The sequence below is a fragment of the Haplochromis burtoni genome, unplaced genomic scaffold (genome assembly GCF_018398535.1).
Source record: "Haplochromis burtoni strain Fernald_Lab_line unplaced genomic scaffold, NCSU_Asbu1 Contig_212, whole genome shotgun sequence".
Taxonomy (NCBI): domain Eukaryota; kingdom Metazoa; phylum Chordata; class Actinopteri; order Cichliformes; family Cichlidae; genus Haplochromis; species Haplochromis burtoni.
In genome coordinates, this window is record NW_024582573.1 from 550,439 (window position 1) to 570,896 (window position 20,458).

At 40.6% G+C, this 20,458-nt stretch overlaps 1 long non-coding RNA gene across 2 annotated transcripts in view; it reads right to left on the reverse strand.

Annotated features, from left to right (window-relative positions):
- LOC121815428 overlaps window positions 1–19,417 on the reverse strand; it is a 31,487-nt gene extending 12,070 nt beyond the window's left edge. For both annotated transcript variants that reach the window (XR_006055091.1, XR_006055090.1), the window contains exon 1: window positions 784–19,417. This is a non-coding gene — a long non-coding RNA (uncharacterized LOC121815428). The remainder of the gene's footprint in view (window positions 1–783) is intronic.
- Between the last annotated feature and the right edge of the window lie 1,041 nt (window positions 19,418–20,458).

Consider the following 20,458-nt stretch of genomic DNA (forward strand, 5'->3'; position numbering starts at 1 on the left):
ACAATCTCTGAAGTGAAGTTATCACACATGACCATTTTCTTCCCCAGCTGCAGCAGATGTGCAGTTAACTAAGAAGACAGATTGTGTGCCAAATTATAGAGAAACAGCTTGTGTTTGGTGATATTTGCTGAGTTATTTGAAGCGTTGCATTTGAAATTACCTGCTACTTCAAACAAAGAAAACCAAGTTCATTTTTGCTCTTCTCCTTCTGTAGCACCTACTAGTACGACTGCAACTTTATGTCATCTACATGCATGACAGGGATAATGCAGGGGGGAAAAGGTGTGAGTAGCGTCTGCAGGCCGGCTGGTTGGCTGAAATTACTTCATGTTATGTTGATTGAGTATCATCTGTCATCAGCTGGAAAGAACTCCAGGCTTTGGGACATGAGAAATGAACTTGGTTGATATTATGTATGAAACTTTCTTTTTGATTTCATTAATAATTGAAGGTGCTGGAATGCTGTTTGTAATCGCACAGGCCCAGTTTAACCCCTAAGATTGGTTTAAATCTTCTCATCTGTTTGGGAACAGTGAGCAGAAGCCACCATGCTTGGCACTGAAATTAACTTACACATTTAGCCAGGTACCGAAAACTTATAAAACTTTACAGATGTTGCAAAATGGCCTCATTCTAAAGGATATTTGAAACTTGACATGAACTTTAAGCAGAATTGAGCATATGTGAAGCAGAAATGAAAGCAGAATAGTGTGGCATTTTCTGCTTTCCAATGATTGATTCATGTAGAAGAAAATTCCATAAAAGAAGCGTGTATTTACTTACATGGCTTTAAATAGATCCTGTTCCACTTCACACTAACATTTTGCAATCCATTCGCCTGCAATAAGATTTTCATCCTACTCTCATGGTGAGGACATTATACATTAAACACTCCCTCACACACACAAAGTATGGGCCAGTTCCTCCTACTATTTCTCTTAATGTGTCCCTTGTGCTGGAGGTGTGTAGCTGCCAGCATTGTTCACTGGCTACGCTGGACTCTAACAGCTGTGTGTATTTACCGATGATAAACACACAAGTTGCTGCAGACATTTTAGCCCTGTAACTGTGTTTAGTAACTGGTAACGTTTATTTTTTATTTATTTGTTTTTTTAATATAGGAATTGAAGAACAATATTAAAAGTCTGTAGGTGCGCTTTTGCTGTTTTTCTTCTTTTTTTTTCTGCAGCCGTCTTTGTATCTGTTCAGTATCTGTCAGAAAACAGCACAGATAAGGCGTTCCTGCATGTTTGCACATCCAAGACTGGTCCCACTGGGCTGTGTGAGCTGTTCCTCCAGTGCAGCTCTGGGGTGTGGATCACAGGCTGTGCGACGGGGCCTCCTGATGCAGCTTCTGGGTCAGGCCGTTAGGAATTATTGGTAAGTCTGGAGATGCAGCTTCAGGGCTGGGCTCATTGACTCTATGAAAGGGTAGTTACTTGGGTGGGGCACATCACTGGCCTCCCACACTTAAAGTTTTTGTTTTGTTTTGCTTTGTTTTAAATATGATGTGCTGGATCACTGGCAGGTAAAAAGGGCTTTTTTCCCTCCTCACTTTTGCCTATGAACTCATTAGATAGGTGTTTTCCCAAAGCTCAGTTCAGGCATGAGAGCTCATGAGAAGATTAAACAAATGAGAGTGAATTATTGCTCAAAAATATTAGCTGTGATAAAAATATAGAGAGAATTTATTAAAATTCTGCAAAATCAGAATGATAATTCATCCTGCCAACGCTCTGCTTGTATTTCCGAGCTCATTCTTTTATTCAAGCTCGAATTTCAAAGCATTTTTAAATATGCTGTGTTTGGAGCTGTTAATAATTTGGTGGAGTTGGGGGAGATTTAAAGGAATTTTGTGGTTTGCCAAACTTTGCCTAGGGAAACAAAACTCTCACAAACACTCACAGATTCTTTACACATGACTAATAGTGATATCAACACATACCAGATAAGGTACTGTATAGCGCTGCAGTTAAAGAGGGTATATTTTAGAACATCTCCGGCTGCAGCATTTGTGTCATTCCTCTTTCTCAGAATAAAAAGGAGAACTTTTTTTTGTAAAGTGAAAGTGCAGCAAAGAGCAGCATTTACCATAGCTTATCATAACATTTGTGAGAGGAGTGCATTTCATATGCAAGGAATGTCTGACTCATTTTTCCTGTTTGTGTGCGCTTGTCAGTTATATCTTCAGAAAAGCTGATCTAAACAAGATTACTTAGATCATTTACACGTCTCTTCTCCCCGCAGAGCTCAGGGGACTGTTTTTTTAGCTGTCACTTTGCATAGACAACGGAGGCCTAACTACCCAGTTTTACATAGCAGTTGAAGCCTGATAGCAAGCTTTCTTGGATAAGCTTCCTGCTTTAAATAAGCTCATGTGTTTTATGCTGTAAACCATTCACGAGTTCTTCAGCACTTTCAATCGTAGCAGATTACTCATCGTAAACGGAAACGACAATATTTTGTAACCATTTTTTTTTAAATGGAGAACTTGAAGCAGCCAAATGAATCATACTTGTACGCATCTGAACTTTATTGGAAGGATTCAGCACGTGAAAATGCACACGTGTTCCCTCAGATGCGCCTTTTGCATTTTTATACTTGTAAGGTTGACGATGTTCAGTGCAGTTCACTGTAGTTTATCTTTAATTGGTCCCACATGTACAGTGTCAGAGCACCAAATTCGTATTATTCCACAGGTTTAAGTAGTCCGTAAGCAACACACTGTTCACTCCTGTTTGGGCATCGTTTGCCAAAAGCAACTGTGCCCAGCTGCGTCGGGACATTTGATACATTTGTGGGCTTGTTTTAAAGATTGGAGAACAAAAAAGTTCAAACACTGTTGATCATTTAAATTAAACGTTATACAGTAAATATTCTGTGCACAAGGACAAGAAGACAGTTTTAGTTTTAAACAAACTTTATTCAGCATTTTACTCAACCAGGAACAAATCATTTGACAAACTTTATTTTATTTCACTTTTTTTTTATATTACATTGTCTTACATTTGTCAAGGCTATTATCGATTATCAAAGGACTCAGTCTCTCCAACCCTGTCTGCATCTGCCTCAGTTCAATCTACAAATAGCCATGTCCACGTATAGGCCTGGGATTCAAAACTTCTTCACTCTATTTTCTCTGGGCCATCAGCACAGCACCAGACAATTCCCCCTTTTCATATCTCTCCAGCAGATGAACTGTCTAACCTTGTGTTAGTGAGCATTACTCTAATTTAAAGTTCCCTTGATGGACTATGGCCAGCTGCCTCGGGGCAATGGCTCTCGACGACACTATCTTGTGATGGGATTATACAGACACATGCACACAAATGTCCTGTTTACCCCTTCCTGCTCAGCTTGATTTCACCAGTTTGCTCACACTTTTCAAGCTTTTTCCAGCTAGGTAGAAAGAGAAGGGAAATGTTCAGGAGTAAGCTTGAGAATCCTCTTTTCACTTCTCTTGTCATTGTGGAGTTCTGATTTATTTATTTTTTAGCCATTTTAACTCTCACAGAAGCACTTGAGCAATTGCAACTCGCATTATTTCCCCTGTATTAACAGGACTTACAGGACTCCAAAACAGTTGCAACAGTTGCAAAGATTTGTTCTGATAAACAATCTTATCACTGAAGCTGGTGACTCAATGGTGACGAGCAACTTTGGTGGATGAGACTATAGCAAGTTTTACACATAAATTCCAGGTAATGTTGAGAGAATCAGGTCTGCACATTGTCCAGAGTTGGCTTTTCTCACATGTGATAGATGCATAGTGACACTTGAAATGCATTGTGCAGTTTAGGTTTGGGCAAAGAGTGGCGACTGGATAGTCTGCGCAGGAGGCGGGACGTGATGCAAACTCACTCTGTGAATTACCTGAACCTTTCACACATGTGCTCATTTGGACTTTACTTTCTACAAGGAGGCTGCCTGGGTAATGTCTGGTCCAACTGATATAGATATTTACATTCTAATATTCAGCTCCGCTGGTTAATGTTAGAAAAGTTCAGAGCTACAATGCATTTGAGAAAATGAAGAAATATTCCCTGTAAGATCTGACATGGAGGTAGCCGTCATGATTTTGACAGTTAAATGACAAGTTTATCAGCAAGACACTTAAATGAGACAAAACACAATAAAGCTTCTGTGATAAACATACTTGAGTTTATTTCTGCATGACTGCAGAAGCATGTAGAAGCGACGGGTTGAATGTGTAGAATACAAGCCCTCCATTCTCATGGCGAGACATCAGACCCTCAAGGTGAGACATTTATAGGACATAACAAGAAATTCAAAGGCTTCATTCTTGAAAAACGTGCAGTGTTTTGCACTTCCTCTCCCTCCCGGAGATAACGTTGCTATCCTCAGGGAAAGCAGCTGATTTATTGACAACACAGCACCGCAGCTGAAAGTTTTAAAAGCAGGGGATTTTTTTTTTTTTTTTTTAACTTGAACATTTTATGGACTTTGTACCACGAGACACAGCGTGGCAAACGAGATGGAGACCTCATGACTCCCAACAGACAGGACAAGCGGGGAGGGATCGTCTCCCCCATCAGCTCTCTCTGTGGGACGCTTTTGTTCGATAAGATGTCATGCACCACACCCGATTTAAGTCATGTGCTCCTCATTGAATGACGACCAACACAAGTCAACAAGGATGTGTTTGTGTGTGTGTGTGTGTGTGTGTGTGTGTGTGTGTGTGTGTGTGTGTTTGAGCCACTCGGTACATTTTGCGCATGTTTGTTGTTTAAGGTCATATCGTCCATGTTGTGCTTGCATATCTCCGTGTATGTCTAAGTGCATATTTCTTTGCTGCGTAGCCAAAGTATGAAAGAATGTGCTGGACTGGAGAGAAGGTGCTGTGTCCCTGTGAGTGGGTGTATATGGTCTGGGTCAAGGCTTTTTAGTACATTAAGACCTTAACTCTGCTCCAGGGGACTCTTACTCCACACCCACGCCTCCATTTATTAAACTCTGGACCACATCAACATTCCTGGGATTAGACACAAACCATATAGCTACACATGCACTCGCGATATATTATCGCTGTGAGATACATTCATATATAGCCAGCATGAAACTGTTGGTCAGCCCTCATGTGAGAGCTTAATAGGGTCTTTTGGCTGTAATGAGCAGAGGGACTGACACATTTACTCTGTATGTAAAGGCACTTTGCAAGATTATTAAGGTGGCTACAACCACATTTAAGTAAATTCTCCTTCATTTGCTCAGTATCTAAAAAATGGCCTTGAGTATTCCACCTGGGGGGGGCCGTTGATGTCTCCAGTAATTCGCAGTATAATTTTGGATATCTGGTGACAACTCAGAAAAGGTTGAGTCACAACTTTAGGTTGTTTTTTAATTTCACTTTTGCAGTTTTGTTATGTTTAGGCACCAAAACTGCGTGATTATGGTTAGGAAAATATTTTTGGTAACCATTTCCTGGAAGACTGTCTCTTTTTAGGTGAGTCACGATGAAAAACATTAACCAGCCCCAATATGATTTTCCTGATTTTCTGTCAAAAATGTGTTACAGTGGCTTGAGAGGTTTTCTTAATTCACTTCAGTTGTGTGAATTAACTTGCCAAATTACATTCGTCGCCTCGAAGCACGATGTATTGTAAAGTAAAGGCCAGAAAACAGAGAAAATCCCAATATTCAAACATTAAACTGAACAAGCACTTGGCAACAGCGGGAAGGAAAAACTCCCATTTAACAGGAACAAACCTCTGTCAGAACCAGGCTCAGTCAGGGGCAGCAATCCAGTTAATGGTACATAGTTCTGGCTTGTGAGCACAGAACGCCCGCCCACTGACTTCTATTAACGAGGGGCAGCCAATCAGAAGAAAGGAGGGTGAACTAAGGGGCTGCACCAGTAATGTCCAGTATAATATAAGGATGATGTTGCTATAAATTGACTCCAGCAGTATCCAAACATTTTTTAAAAATGGAGCTGGATATAAGCACAATATAACACACACACACATATATATGGAGGTAATACACAGAGCTCTCTTTTGTACAGGGTATAAACGGCATACTGAAGCTCCCTCTCTCTCACTGTCACACGCACTTCCTGTTAAGCCTTTAATCACAAACATGCTCATTTTCAGTCCTCATGTTTACCCAGACAGATCAATCCAGCTGATCCAGCAGCTGCTGGACCTTGATCTCAAGCTACCCCTGACAGATAGAGCCCCTGTTGGACGACATGCTCACTTTACTGCATGGGTAGAAGCAGGGATATCATTTATTTAGGCTGCAAATACCAAATTTATGATTGTGTGTGATTGTATGTAAATGTAGTCTATCTAGTGGTCCAGTGGAGCTACAATCTCTTTTAGAGGGGTATCATTATGTATGAGTGTGCATATATTTGCACGTACAGTGTTATTTCTTTGCCTCTGTACTGGTTTATGGTTGCACACATATATTCCTCTATGTATTCCACCTGTGCGTGCGCCTGCATGCCTACATAGTGGGTGCTTGCTTCTGCATTAGCATGTGTGTGTCAAGAGCATGGGTTGTAACTCACTTTGACTTCGAGCGAGGCCCCTGGCAGGGAAAGCTGTGGGCCTGGCAGGTCTCAGCAGGGCTCTAAAGCGGCTCAGCTCAGCTCCGCTGGTGGCTGCAGGCCCGTCTCCATGTCACTCGGAAGATGTGTTCACAAGAACTCCTTACTGGGAGGCCTCCAGCAAGAAAGCAGGATAATGTCATCATGTCTTATTGCTGGCAGCCATGTTAGCTCCACAATAGGTTCAGAGAGACTGTGCTGTAGAGAAGCACAGAGATTCATGCCAGTTGATTTGTACAGTGTTTGCCATTTTCCCATTATTAATGGCAGCAAGGCCACTGTTAGAGCTGCTGCAGGCCTGCCAGGTCTGCCTTAGAGAGTAGGCAACTATGTGGCACCTCTTAAATTTTATCTCTGGCTCTTTCTATTCAACTTTCTAAAAGTACACAAAACAAATTAAAAGATTAATAATAATATCTGACAAGGAATTGACTTGCAATACTTAATTCTGAAATTGATATATTTAGTTTAAGTAGCACTATTATAAAACAAGGGTTAGCAGCCAGCTTAGCTCTGTAAAATATGTATTAGACAAAGTCAAAAATGTATATTTTTAAAATTTATATCCCATATGTTTAATGCACATACAGTCAAAATAGAAGAAAAGGTATGTTTTTTGGAATTTATTTTTAAAGAGCGGGTGATTTATGTGAGGAAATGTTCCCCGATAAACAGAAACTGGACCCAGTAGCAATATGAAGAGGAACTCACGTAGCTCTTAGATGAAAATGCCTGCTAGGCAGCAAAGTATAATTTTTGTGTGCTACGGTAAACAAAACAAGTCCAAACACATCAATCACATATCAAAGGTCACGAGGCTTATCTCAGAATACAGAGTATGTCTTTAAAATATGGGTGCTGTTCTCAAGTATCTTTTTCAAAGTACTAAAAGTGGTTTCAGAACATAACTCGTGTGTGGGTAAAACAGCAAATAACAAGTAAAAAAAATTTTTTTTCATTCTTTTGTTCTACTTTACAATAAATAAATAAGTTTGATGTAATTATCCGTTTTCTGGTTCAAATGCTTCTTCACTTCCTAAAAGCAAACAACACAGAGAAATCATTAAGAGTTAAAAACACTGGAAACACTTTCATCTCCAACAAAGGGACCATTGTGGTTTTTCTTTCAGATGTTATAATCAAAAATGTCCCAAAAAAAAGGAAAGAAAGAGGAGAGGTACTAAGCCAGTTCCCTAGTTGACATCTAAAAATGACATGCTGTCTTCTGGCCCTGGTATTTCTAGAAAAAAATGCAGCATTATACATATATAATATAATATAATATAATGTAATATAATATAGTTTCACTATTATCTCAACAATTCACAAATTTAGATTTTGCCATTATTTTATTTAAATGCATCGTTCATTGCCATGAATTCACAATAAATTTAATATAATCTAAAGATGCCATGTAGCTCAGCACAAACAGCCTGCCTGCCTGGATTGCTCGGGCCGAGTAGGTTGAGACAGGGAATGAAATGCATAAAGACGTGGATGTGGAAAGTGGGTGAAGCGATTCAACTAAAAGAGGGAGAAAACACAAAGATAGAGTCGTGGGACGAAGGTGGAATCGGGTACAGAGAAGCGAGAGCGGAGCCATAGTGAGAGTGAGGTTACGGCCTGGACCCTGACCCAGATTTTATATATGGTCTCTGACAACCTGATCTGACCATGCTGCTGTGTGGTCTTCTTGTCTTTCCATTCGTTATGGGTGCATGACGACCACAGAGATCTCCTCCTAGCTCTCCATGCAGTCGTTTGACGAGATGGAGCACGTTCGTTTAATGCCGCATTAAAGTGACGCCAAGCTCGAGGTCAGACGTCGCAAGGTCCTCTTTTGTGATTTTCAAAAATGTACATGCTCATCCAGCAACGATGGAGAGAGAGCTAGAAAATGGAGATCCATATAATTACGTTATGCAGCTGCTTAAAAAAAGAGGTTTGTCAGTATTATGAATAAGAACATTTTCCATGCAGACTGGAAAATGTCTTAAACTCAAAGGGTAGAAAATTTATTTATGTACCAGCAAAGAGAAGAACACTCTGTGCAAAACAAAGTCACTGGCAGTTTGTAGGAGCTCGGCTTTTAGTTTTGCTGGTTTGCTGACAATGCCTACGCCTGCTTGGTTACTTAATGGCCAAGAAGGAGCAAATGCACGTGCTCATATCAGCAAACGTACATGCTCAAAAAAACAAGAATCTACATAATTTCTCTTAAATCTTTCTGCTTGCAACAAAAGGTTTTCATTCTTAAAATATTTTTTAATTTTTAAAAAAAATCCAAACAGGGATAGAAAAATGTACAATTCGAAGAAGTAGGCAGATCATTTCTCTGTGTACCAGTAAGAGAAGAACACTGGGTGCAAGCTGAAGTCTTTGGCAGAGGTTGCTGGCACTCGCTTTTTGCTTTTGCTGGTTTGCTGGCAATGCCTACGCCTGTTTGGTTACTTAATGGCCAAGCAGGAGCTATAACCAAGCCAGCTTCTTTAGAAGAAGAAATCAAGATTTTGGGGCATTTGGCAGAGTTAATGGGATTATTTTTTAATAGCCAGTATTAATAATTCATAATAAAATCCTATCAGAGAGACACTATCATAGTAGTGTCTGTTGTAAAGCTGCGGTTTTTATTTGCTCCATTATTACTAGCAAAATAAAACGGGGAATGGGTATGACGTTGTCTTTATATTTGGGAGGTATTACAGTTTATAGGGGGGCCGAATGTCGGTGTACATTTCTTGAATTTATAGCCTGCCTCTGTGGATAAACATAAACCGACACACACACACATGCGCACAACTACACTGTGTGTTGAGATCACTGGGAGTTAGGTGACAGATACTGAGAATGCCTGGGCCTAAATTAAGCCCACTGCTTCATCAAAAACATCCTGCCTTTCTGCTCAGGCTGAGATTGTGTTCGCTTTTCACGGGGAGCTCAGGTAAGCTAGTGGGGGCAAACGCACTTTTATTCACACGCACGCTCAAGCATTACATTTTGTTACAGAGGCTGTGAGAAGCGATGGAAAACTGTCCTGTTTAATCTATTTAAAAAAATAAGCGCTATTGCTCATATTATTCTTATCACATATTTGTGATGATAAAATTGACTCACTGCAGCGTTGCTGTTTGTTGTGCCAAGAACAAAGACATGGAAAAAATGTAATATTGCTTTATAACCGTCGCTCCTTCTCTGCAAATAAAAGACATGCACCGCTTGGGATGATTCCTTAAATGTACTGTATAAATTCTTTAAATGATGACAACATAGCTGAGCTTAGCCGAGTTGACACTCGCATGCATACATGCACACAGATGTCGTTAGAATTCTAGAAATGTTCCTAGTGCTGTAGGTGTGTGGCGAGAAGTTAAAATAAAGAGTTTTACATAAAAAAAAACATAAAAGTAGCTCATAAAACACGTTTTACTTTAACGTAAACACTCAAATAAAAATCTATACATGACACAATGAATGCATTATTTTGATTTTTTACAGTGAGGATCTGTTCAGAATGAGTTCTCCTCTAAAACACACGAAGGCATGACCTTTGCTTCAAATGCAGCATTGTTCTTCTGTTCAGTTACTTCTAGGAAATGTTTTGAGTACCTCTTTCCATATGCTTGCTGGGAAGGAGAATAAATTCACCTGTATATACACACGATCACAGTGTGACCTATATACAGTAACAAAGAGCCAAAAAATTGGGTGTGAGCATAGAAGGCTAAGGAGGCCAGGAGGGAGGGAGGCAGGGAAGGAGGAGGAGGCGAGTTCTGCACCACTCTGCTCCAGCTCCGACTCTACTGGTGACCCCGCGGCTGTAAATCTGAAAGCAGAAGACCATTCCTCACTTCTTGTTTTTTTCCTTTCTCCTTTTCACTCTCTGGCCCTTTCACATATCAGCGTCTGTGAATGACTTTCAGTATTTGATCTCGGCTCATTACATCTGCTCGGCAAGTCACAGTAGGATATTTAGTTTTACAAGTGAGATCGGGAGGTGAAAATAAGCGTTTAGTTGCAGATGTTTGGGACTCTTTCAAACGACAACTTGAAGTTAATCAGATATGATGTGACCGTCACCACAGCAAATGTCACTGTTGGCCTCTTTGTGTTAACAGGCAGCTTAATTAAGCAGTCACGCTGCCTCGACGTTCAGTTCGGTAAGCAGAGCTACATCGCGAAAACAAGTATTAAGCCATTTTTACTCGTGCTCATTAAGCATGCATGTCTTCTTATTTACACCCACTTCAAAGCTTTCTGTGTGACAGTTGCCAAGCGGGGGAAAAAAATGAAAGGGAAAAGGCGAGAATAAGAGAATAGACTCACTAATACAGTCAATTTCCAGGAAAACCTGACTGTGACCAGTTAATTATCTTGATGCCTAACACACAACATGTCTGTCTTAGCCCGAATTCAATGCCGTGGCAGCTGTTAGAAAAGAACAAAATTTGGTGACGGCCAGGTAAAGGTTTTTAATGCAGGTCCCACCGCTTTTCACCAAACTACGACTGAAATGTTTGTCAAAATGACACTAAAGGTATAATATCTGCAGGGGAGTTGCGTTTCCCTAGCAAAGTCTTCCCAAATGAGTCCTCCTAATGTAATAGAGTAAACAATTCTTGGCTTCTAGTTTTAGAGCCAACTTCCAAATTTTAATGTTTACCTACCTAATTCCCTCCAGCATGAGACTGGGTGGAAAAACTGCCATACGACCGAGTCACAATTCCAAAACCTTAATGAATGACTGTTTTAGTTAGGATTTTTCAGGGATCATTGTGCATTACCTGTCAAAATTAACTATATCAGCATTTTCTGAAGACACTGCCGGAGTCTGTGTGTGGCTTAGTATGAAAATGTCCATGAGCAAAAGACTAATATACGTTCTCATGTGTGTGATCTGAGATCATAACTCTGTGAAACAGTATCAACACTGGAAATGTGGCCTGCTCTTTAAGAGCTGCTATTTTGCCAACAAAGAATGCCCAAAGCTTCATTACTAATCTAACTATATGACAAGACTGACGAGAGAACCTCAGAAGGAAACTGAAAACACAATGAAGATTTAAGCTTTACCAGATTTTAAGAAAATGATCAAGACTGTGATTTTCCCACATGCCGTATTTAGTCCCACAAGGATCCTGTCAAGATCACTTGAAAGTTGTGCAAAGTCTGACCTTTTATTTCTTGTTATTTTACAGTGATTTAACAAAAACTACAGCAGGGAGAAGAGTATAAATACTATTAAAATATTACAGCTGGTGTTTCTGACACAATCAGACAACATTATGTCAGCTGAATAATAGAAACCCAGGCAGACGTCACAATATTTTGGACGTCAGACAGCATCCTGTCAAAAAGACTGCAGTATGCCCAGTTTTTGTTTGGGTTTTTTTGCATTCTCTCTTGTAGTTTTATGAATGTAACACACAACATTTTGGAGCACGCACACACACACACACAAGTGAGCCAACAGAAAGATGATATTGGTTCTGTCAGTTGTGGCGATGGAAAGCAACAAAGTCATTGTCCCTGATCACTGAATCTCGGTCAGTGTGCTAGCAAAATACGGTGTAATCTGTTTCATTATACCACCTTAGAAAAATACAAGCCAATAACATTATGCTTGGTCAAGTAGGAGTCATGATACCTTTTTCACTGCTTAGCTGTCAGCTTAGAACAGAAAATTTGGGTTAGAGTTTGCACAGGCTCACCACAATTGGACAATGGAAAATTGGAAAAATGTTGCCTGGTCTGATGAGTCTTTATTTGGAAGGTGAGGTCAGTATTTGGTGCAAACAACATGAAAGCATGGATTCATCCTGCCTCGTATCAACAGTTCAGCCTCGTGGTGGTGGTATATCAGTGTTTTTCATATTTTGGGCCCCTCAAGTACCAGCTGAGCATTTTTTAAACACCACAGTCTACCTGAGTACCGTTGCTGACCATAGTGTACCCGTCTTCTTCTGGCTGCTTCCAGGAGGATAACACACCACATCACAAAGCTCAAATCATCTCAGGCTATTTCTTTAAATGAGTTCCCTATCCTCAAATTGCCTCCACAATCACCAGATCTCTATCCAACAGTGCACCTCTCGGATGTACAGTCAACAAATCTGCAGCAAGTGTGTGATTCTATCGAGTCAATATGAACTAAAATCTCTGAGGAATGTTTCCAGCAGCTTTTTGAATTTGTAGCGAATGAAAGCAGTTCTGAAGGCAAAAGGGGTTCCAACCAACTACTAGCAAAGAATAACTAATGAAGTGTCTCGTGAGTGCATATATCTGATAGAAAGCGAGGAAGTCTCCTAAATAGGTCCCCGTTTAAATTAAAAGTTACATATAATCTAAACCTTTAAATGGTAGTGTTTGCTGGAGTTGACGCATGACTTAGATTTCCAAAATCCAACAGACAGCAAGACCCTTAGGCATGAACTTACCTTCCATTTTAGTTTGAGCTCAGCTTATAGTGGTGATTCTGAATTGGATTATTTGTATTTGAGATGCAGTAACTGATAAAATCTACAAGCACCCTGCAGGCAAAACTGCAAACTCGCACAAATGATGTGAAGAGTGGCTGAAATTCTGAGAATTATTCCTGGAGGGATTGCTCATTGTATAAACGGGATGCTTATTCAAGCTTTTGACATTTTAAATGATGAAAGAAGTTGTGTAGTTCTTTAATAGCTTTTTAAATACTGGCTTTGTTAGCTTTGCACACTGTTGGATACGGATGGGTAGAGAGGGGAGGATGGCAGGCTGGGGTCTGATGAGGGGAATTTCGTACACTGACAAAGTTTAGCCAAGTTTATCTTACAAACTCCATCACCTCCTGACCCACCCCCTTCCACCACCATCCTCCCGTACAGCTTTTAGGAAAATGGGAGTGCTTATTCTCTTATGTGCATGTGCTTTTTAACAAGTTGATTTATGAAACAAGTGTAACTGTTTCTAAGGCTTTGTTGGCAGGATAAGCAGCGTTGCATTTATTCCGGCCTCTACATCTCCTCAGCTGATGTTGCTTAAAGGCATTTGTATCCTCCCCTGGCTTAATACAGCCCGAGACAATTTGGCAATTATTCGCACAGTTTGAAATGTCAGCAGACGTGAGAAAACTGAGAGGATATGAGTCTGTGATTCATTGTTGTGTCAATATTTCCAAATAAGAACAGGCTCACTGTGCTGTAGCTCCACGTAATCACTTTTTTAAGTATGATTAAAACCGATACCTTTTAATGGAGCCATACAGGCGTACACACCTTTCCAAATGTAGGTGGTGGGAAAAGGAAACTGAGAATTGTTGGCGATGAGCATATACTGCATCTCTCAAGTCCTCCATTTATATTCATTATATGCGTTGGCGCACGCGTGTTTGAATGAACTGGTTTGTTTTGAGCACCCTGAGCTTTCAAAGAAATAGCTCGGCATTTTTGAGAAGCAGGCGCACTTTCTTTCTGGCCAAGAGTTAGATGAGAAGATTGATACCATTCCTGTGTCTGTAGGGTGAGCGTGCAGCTGGAGCCAGGAGCTGTGACGCAACTTGTTTTAATTCAGTTTAGGGATGAAATGATTAGGTGATTGATCGGTTAGTAGATCGACGGAAAATTAATCAGACTTGTCTGTGTTAATGCAATTATCTCTGCAGTCATTTCGAAAGCAAAAATGTGAAAATACTGCCAGTGCACACTTCTAAAATGCCAGAATGTGATGATTTTCCTTGCAGTTTTCTTACATGTTATAGATATAATTATTAACTGAGGAGGAAAACTGCTAATTAAGCACTTATGCACATAACTTACAAGCAAAGTTTAAAAGCTGGAAAACACCAGTGCAGTCATCTCTACGCCACGGTGCTGGACGGCAACAACATCATCACATTAATCAATACCAGCTGATGTATAACTCTGAGGAGATAGTTACTATCAGGGTTATGTGAAAGCTGATTACTTTCCTCACTGTTTGCTCAGGTTGAGCCTGTTGTCAAGGGCTGATTGGCTGAAAGCAGGTCAAGAAGGTTCCTTCTCTCTATTTATTTATTTTTTTTCTTTTAAAGAGGGGCACAAGAAATGCCTGCTCCGCTTTTGATCGCCTCGACACTTTTGTTTGCAGTGTTTGCTCTAGATTTGAGTGGCTTTCAGATCCTGCCGGCACACACCCTAATGGTTAAAGTCTCTTTGCATAAAGATTGGAAACGCGAACGTGGCTAATATGACTCGGCCTGTCAGCTCAGTAATTAGCTCGTTTTATCTCCATCAATTACAGCTGTACAGAAAGGATTAGGTAAACAAAGGTATTTTGTGTCAGACTCATACCTTGTTAGAAACTGGACGATAACAAGAAGACTTGAGGTTGCCAAGAAATCACACATTAGCCCTTTGAAACTAACAAACTAGTCTTTTATCACTTATATGAGGTGCTTGTAGGTGGAATTTTTATTAACTTATAACAGAGACAGCATGGCTTCTTTCACATTTTTGTATTAGGCATTATCCCACAAAGAGGATGCCCACAGATTTTTGGTCCCTCACAAGGAGATGCGATTCAGAGTAAAAGGAAATTTGTGGTTTAACTGTTTAAGATTTAATTTACTCAAACATATTAGACTTTTCTGTCAAAGACGTTTGCAGACAACATTAAATTTAAAAGAGAGCAATTAAAGAGGTGTGTGACACTCTTCTTTTCTTTAATATTATAATATGTTAGAGTGATGAGCCAATGAGCCACAAGCTCGGGCTTCAGACTGCTCCAAACATTCAGTTTCAGGCAGGTTATTTTCTAGTCATGGCTCTTTATAATGTGAATAAATGTGGATGTCCTGGTCATATGAATAACACCGAAGCCCCACCCATCCACCGTCCAAATCCTTTGCTTGTGAGGGGCTACCAATCAGCAGAAAGTTAACGTAAAGGGAGTTAAAATAGCTTATTCCACTAGTTGAACTGAGAGCCTGAACAGTATTAAAACAAGGGATTATTTTCTGAATCATGCAGGGCTACTCTAGTAGAGTCCAAGAATAAAAATAAGTGTTGGGAATGAGCATAATAGGTTCTCTTTAAGTGTTTTTTCCACATAGCGATGAAAGAAGAAGAAGAAGGTGTATTGGAGAAAAAAGTCAACATTAAAAGTGGCGACATGACCACAGGAATTTGCCTCAATCGGAAACCATGTTTACGCCGTTCCTGCGCGGACTCTAAGCTGTACATGTTGTTTGCAGTCAGACATCTACGCTGCCCAAAATTACCCATCCTGTGTGTCAACGAGATAAGTCAACACAAAAACAGCCAAGTATGACAAGAAAACACAAGAGGCACGAAGAATGAAAAATGAAACCCTGTCAACCCAAATAAGAACATCATGCAAGCTCTTCTGAATATTTGGGATGCAAATGTAACAGATATTTCCAAAACTGTTGGTTTTGGAGTCTAGCCTGCGCTGCACCGCTGTTCTTATGCCCAAGGAATGAGAAGGAAGTTCCAAGAAGGCACATTTCTGGGTCGCCTCAGGCCTGGCTGTCACGCCGCGGCTCCTATTACTCCTGCGCCAACATGAAACAGCTCGTCGTTTAAAACTAAAAAGATGTGCTCCACACACAGGCGGCATATTCATGTCCACATCAGTTGCAAAGATTACTGTGAGAAAAAACAATGCAGGTGCTGATATTTCACAGACCTGTCAGCTGTGCAGCTCAACAATACATGCACACAACAAAAGAGAGCATAAAGGACATAAAAACACATGCACAAGCTGCCTTTTCTTCTGAAAAACTACTACGAAAGGATCATGCTGCTCCTGTGACTGATGATTTTGCCAACATAAAGACTGAAAAAGCAGCAATTGATGTTTTCCAAGTGGCTTGAAAAACTTCCACTGACAGTTTCGATTGAAGCGGAAAACCTCTTTTCTGTAATGGAAGAAGGTTTTGGGGGAAGATGGGTTTTCCCTTTTTGTAATATCCTCAGAGCCATGCTTGGCACCGACGCCCTCTGGACTGGAGGATCTTGGCTCGGAGCAAACAATGGGGCTTCAAGTGAGTCATAGCAAGTAGAAGAAAAGATCAGAGAAACCATAAAGCTTTGTCATGCTGCTGATTAGCTGGAACTGTTAATTTCATTCTCTTGTTAACAACAAATGTTACAGGGAAGTTTTAGGGATCGCAAGCTTTTGAATTTAATGGAACACCGCGCTAAAAGTGGCCGAGCGGCAGCTCACCATTAACCCTCTTAGCTGTGAAGAGCAGCAAAGAGTGCGAGGAGTAAAATGGCCACCTTCTCATTTCGCCCGTTGAAGTGCTTGGACTGATAAAACACTCACTGCTTGTTTGGTGAGAATTGGCTGCGGAGCCACTTCTTTGGCAAATGATCTTCCTGCCAAAACAAACAGCCGCTTTTCTTCACCCCTTATCCACATACGCACACAAACACACACATTTTACTTGCTGACTCCACACAATGGCATGACTGTATCTGCAGCACCAAACAGACATCTGCCAATCGCCCTGCGGACCTCATTGTTACTCAACACCGGGGCACACAAACGCTGAGCCGAGTTCAGTCTCCAACAGATTTTTGCACTGCAACGAGAAAGTTGCCAATGAGGTCTGCCAACGTGCATCGCTGACCCCGAATAGCCAGAAAACAACTGGAACCTGATGAGCCCCCGGACTGTGGTGGGTAAGACAGAGAGAAGACAAGAGAAAAGGAAAGGAGGCTGAACTTGAACTCAGCTCAGGCAGCAAAGCACCTCCCAGCTACGAGGACTGCATTCCTCTGCATACTACACAAACATCGGCACTGTATCTGCACTTGCATATTCAAACAGAATGACAAAAATAAACAGCTGACGATGAAGCATGGCTGCTGATTGAAGTCATGGCTCAGTACCTGCAAGCAGTTACGCATACCCTATAGAAGACTAACAGAAGGGAATAATATGGCCAGGTGCATTTGTGTGCCACATTTGTGTTTACAGTTATAATCCAGCAAGTCTAAAGATCTCATATGGCTATGTGTACAAAAGACACACCTCCTTCTCTTATTTCTCTTATCGCTAAAACCTGGGAGGCATGTGCAGAGTTTATTTTGACCTTTCTGTCTTCCTACAGCATGATCTGACTGCTGTGTGCAGCAAAGCCTTGGTTTTTTGTTTGTTTGTTTGTTTCATTTACCACTGCAGCATGCTGTTTCCAGATCTCGTCAAAAAGTGGCAACTGAAATGTATTTCTTCAAGAGTTTATTTATCGATGCTGGAATTCATAAGTGGATCTTTCACATCACTCAGTCACTGCGAACTGAGTCATAGAAGCTATTCATAAATCGAGCTAGTGATTTACTTCCACCACTCAAAACGTAAGGAATGTCTTAGCTAGTAGAGACAGTAATAATGTGTAAATCAGTCACCGGGAAACATTTGTGGCTCCATCTAATAAAAAGCAATCATTGGTGCCAACAGGAGGTCACTGTAGTACCAGCATAACCATGAAACATTTCCATGGTATGCATTAAAAGTAGCTGCCAATTTTATCTGTGACTGTAATACTTTTTATATGTACATTCACAGAGGGATATTTCGTGTGGGTCTCAGAGTGAACAGTATTCAAATGATTTAAACTGGATTAGCGGACAGCTGATGTTTCGGGGCCTCCGGTATACCAAGCGGATAGCAGGCCAAGAGTTCCTGTTCGATGTGCCAATCACTGGTCATGAAAGCAGATGCATTTTTAAAAAGAGAAACTGTTGTCAGGCAGCAGATGACAGGTTCAAAATTGCATTTCGGCTAGTGTGTTCCCCGTTTTGCTTCCCTGCAAGCAAGCGAAGCCCACTCAAACATCACAAGTCAACCAATGGAATCCAAAAAGGGTCCGCTACCAAAACTTTTGCGCTGTCTTAAAACCTAGTTTCAAAGAGCAGAGGTGGGTGTTACACAACTAGTGACATTTTTACTTGTGTTTGACCCGTTGTCCCAATTTTTCCCAGTGAACATTGTGAATATGTTCTTACTTTCTTTGTAGAAAAAATGAGTAGTGTGAGAAATGATACTTTTTCTTCAGCATCTCCGCTGCCTGTTCCTACCCCAGCTCAACCTGTTATTTTACAAAGATCTCTGTTCAAAACTGTCTTTCAGTCTTATCAGTTTGCTTTCATTAATCAAGACCAGAACGCTATCCATTAAAAACAGAAAAACAGCTTGTCGCCTCTCTTCTCAGTAGTTGCAGGCTAATCTTAAAATTACCTTTTATTGCTAACATTTTGGAGAATGTCATAGCTAAGTGGTTTGGACAAAAAAAGCATCTTGGTAGATTTCAGTCTGGCTTTCATAGACCTCATCAAAACAGCTCTTCTTAGAGTCTCAAACAACCTCTCGATCCGAAGTGGTTCAGGGAAATGTTCTGTTTTGCTGATGTTGTCTGACCTCTGCCATTGACACTGATGACAATCACGTTATTTGTCATAGGCTGAGATACTGGTCGGTCTCTATCGGCGTTCTCTTTTAGGGCCCTTACTGTTTCTCTTATATCTGTTCGTTCTTTAACACATTTTGAGCACTCAAAAGGACATTTCTTAGCATGGCTATGCAGATGACATTCAGTTATATATCTATTTTAAGCTCCAAGATATTTCTGTTGCACATCAAACTTATGCAAATAGATTCTATTAAAAGTTGTTTAGCTGACAATTTTTGCCAACTTAATGAAGAAAAAACAGAAGTTCCTGTTTGTGCCTATAAGGCTACGTTCATACTGCAGGCGACTGCAATCCGACTTTTTTGACCCTATGCAACCCACATCCGATCATGGTATGACAGTGTGAACAGCACAAATCCGATATTTTCAAATCCGATCTGGGTCTGAATCCGATATATATCTGATGTTTTAGAAAGCGACTGCTGTTTGAACGGTCATGTCGCATCAAATCCGTCTTTTACGTCACTGACACAAGACAGACGCCAATTATCAGCCCTGGCCATCCAGTGTAGATGTTAGTGAAACTGCTGGGAAGACAACGTTGGAGAAACGTGAACATTTTATTTGTACTGTATAATCTGCAGATTCTGACAGAAATCTGCAACTATCCTTTGAAGCACCGCTCCTCTAAAACAGCAGTGGAGATAATTATTAGACCATATGTAAGTAGCAAAATAACTTTATAACTTAAAGCAAAATTGGGAAATGGAAAGTCTGAAACAAGTCTTTATATTAAGGGCCATCAGTCAAACAATACTGGTTGGTCTGGGTCTAAACAGAGCGTGCTCTGTGTGATGTCTTCTTTTGCGCATGCGGACCACTTTGAGCGTTCACACTAGAGCGCGTTTGCTGTCACAATTTATTTGTAGCGTGAACAAGCAGACAAAAAAATCGGATTTGATAAAAGAAATCGGAATTGAGCATTAAGACCTGCAGTGTGAACTAAGAGATTTGTGCCTACGGTTATGGAAACTCGGCTCGCCTTGCCACTTTTGCCAAATTTTCTATAAGGAATGTTTGTGTAACTTCTGACTCCGCTTTCACTTTGGTTGCTCGCGTTAAATCTCTGGCTTGCTCTTGTTTTTAATCACTTAAGTTGGCAAGGACAAGGACTGGCGTACATCAGTGGAAGTTTTTACCCATACATCCCCAGCAGGTCCCTCTCCAGCAATCTCTCCATCTGAGCCTGAAATCTGTGAACATTGGGGTATCTTTTAAAAGGCAGCTAAAAACTTACCTGCTGTTCAGAATTTCTGTTTGCAAGCAGAAGCCAATCAGAAGAAAGCTGGCTTAAAGCAGTGGTTCTCAAATGGTGGGGTGTTGAATCACCGCAGGTGGGACTCAAACAACCAGGTGAAAAATATGGGTTAAAATAAGGGTTATTTTTAGAGAAAATAAAGGGTTTGCTTATGTTAATCTCCTGACCTTTA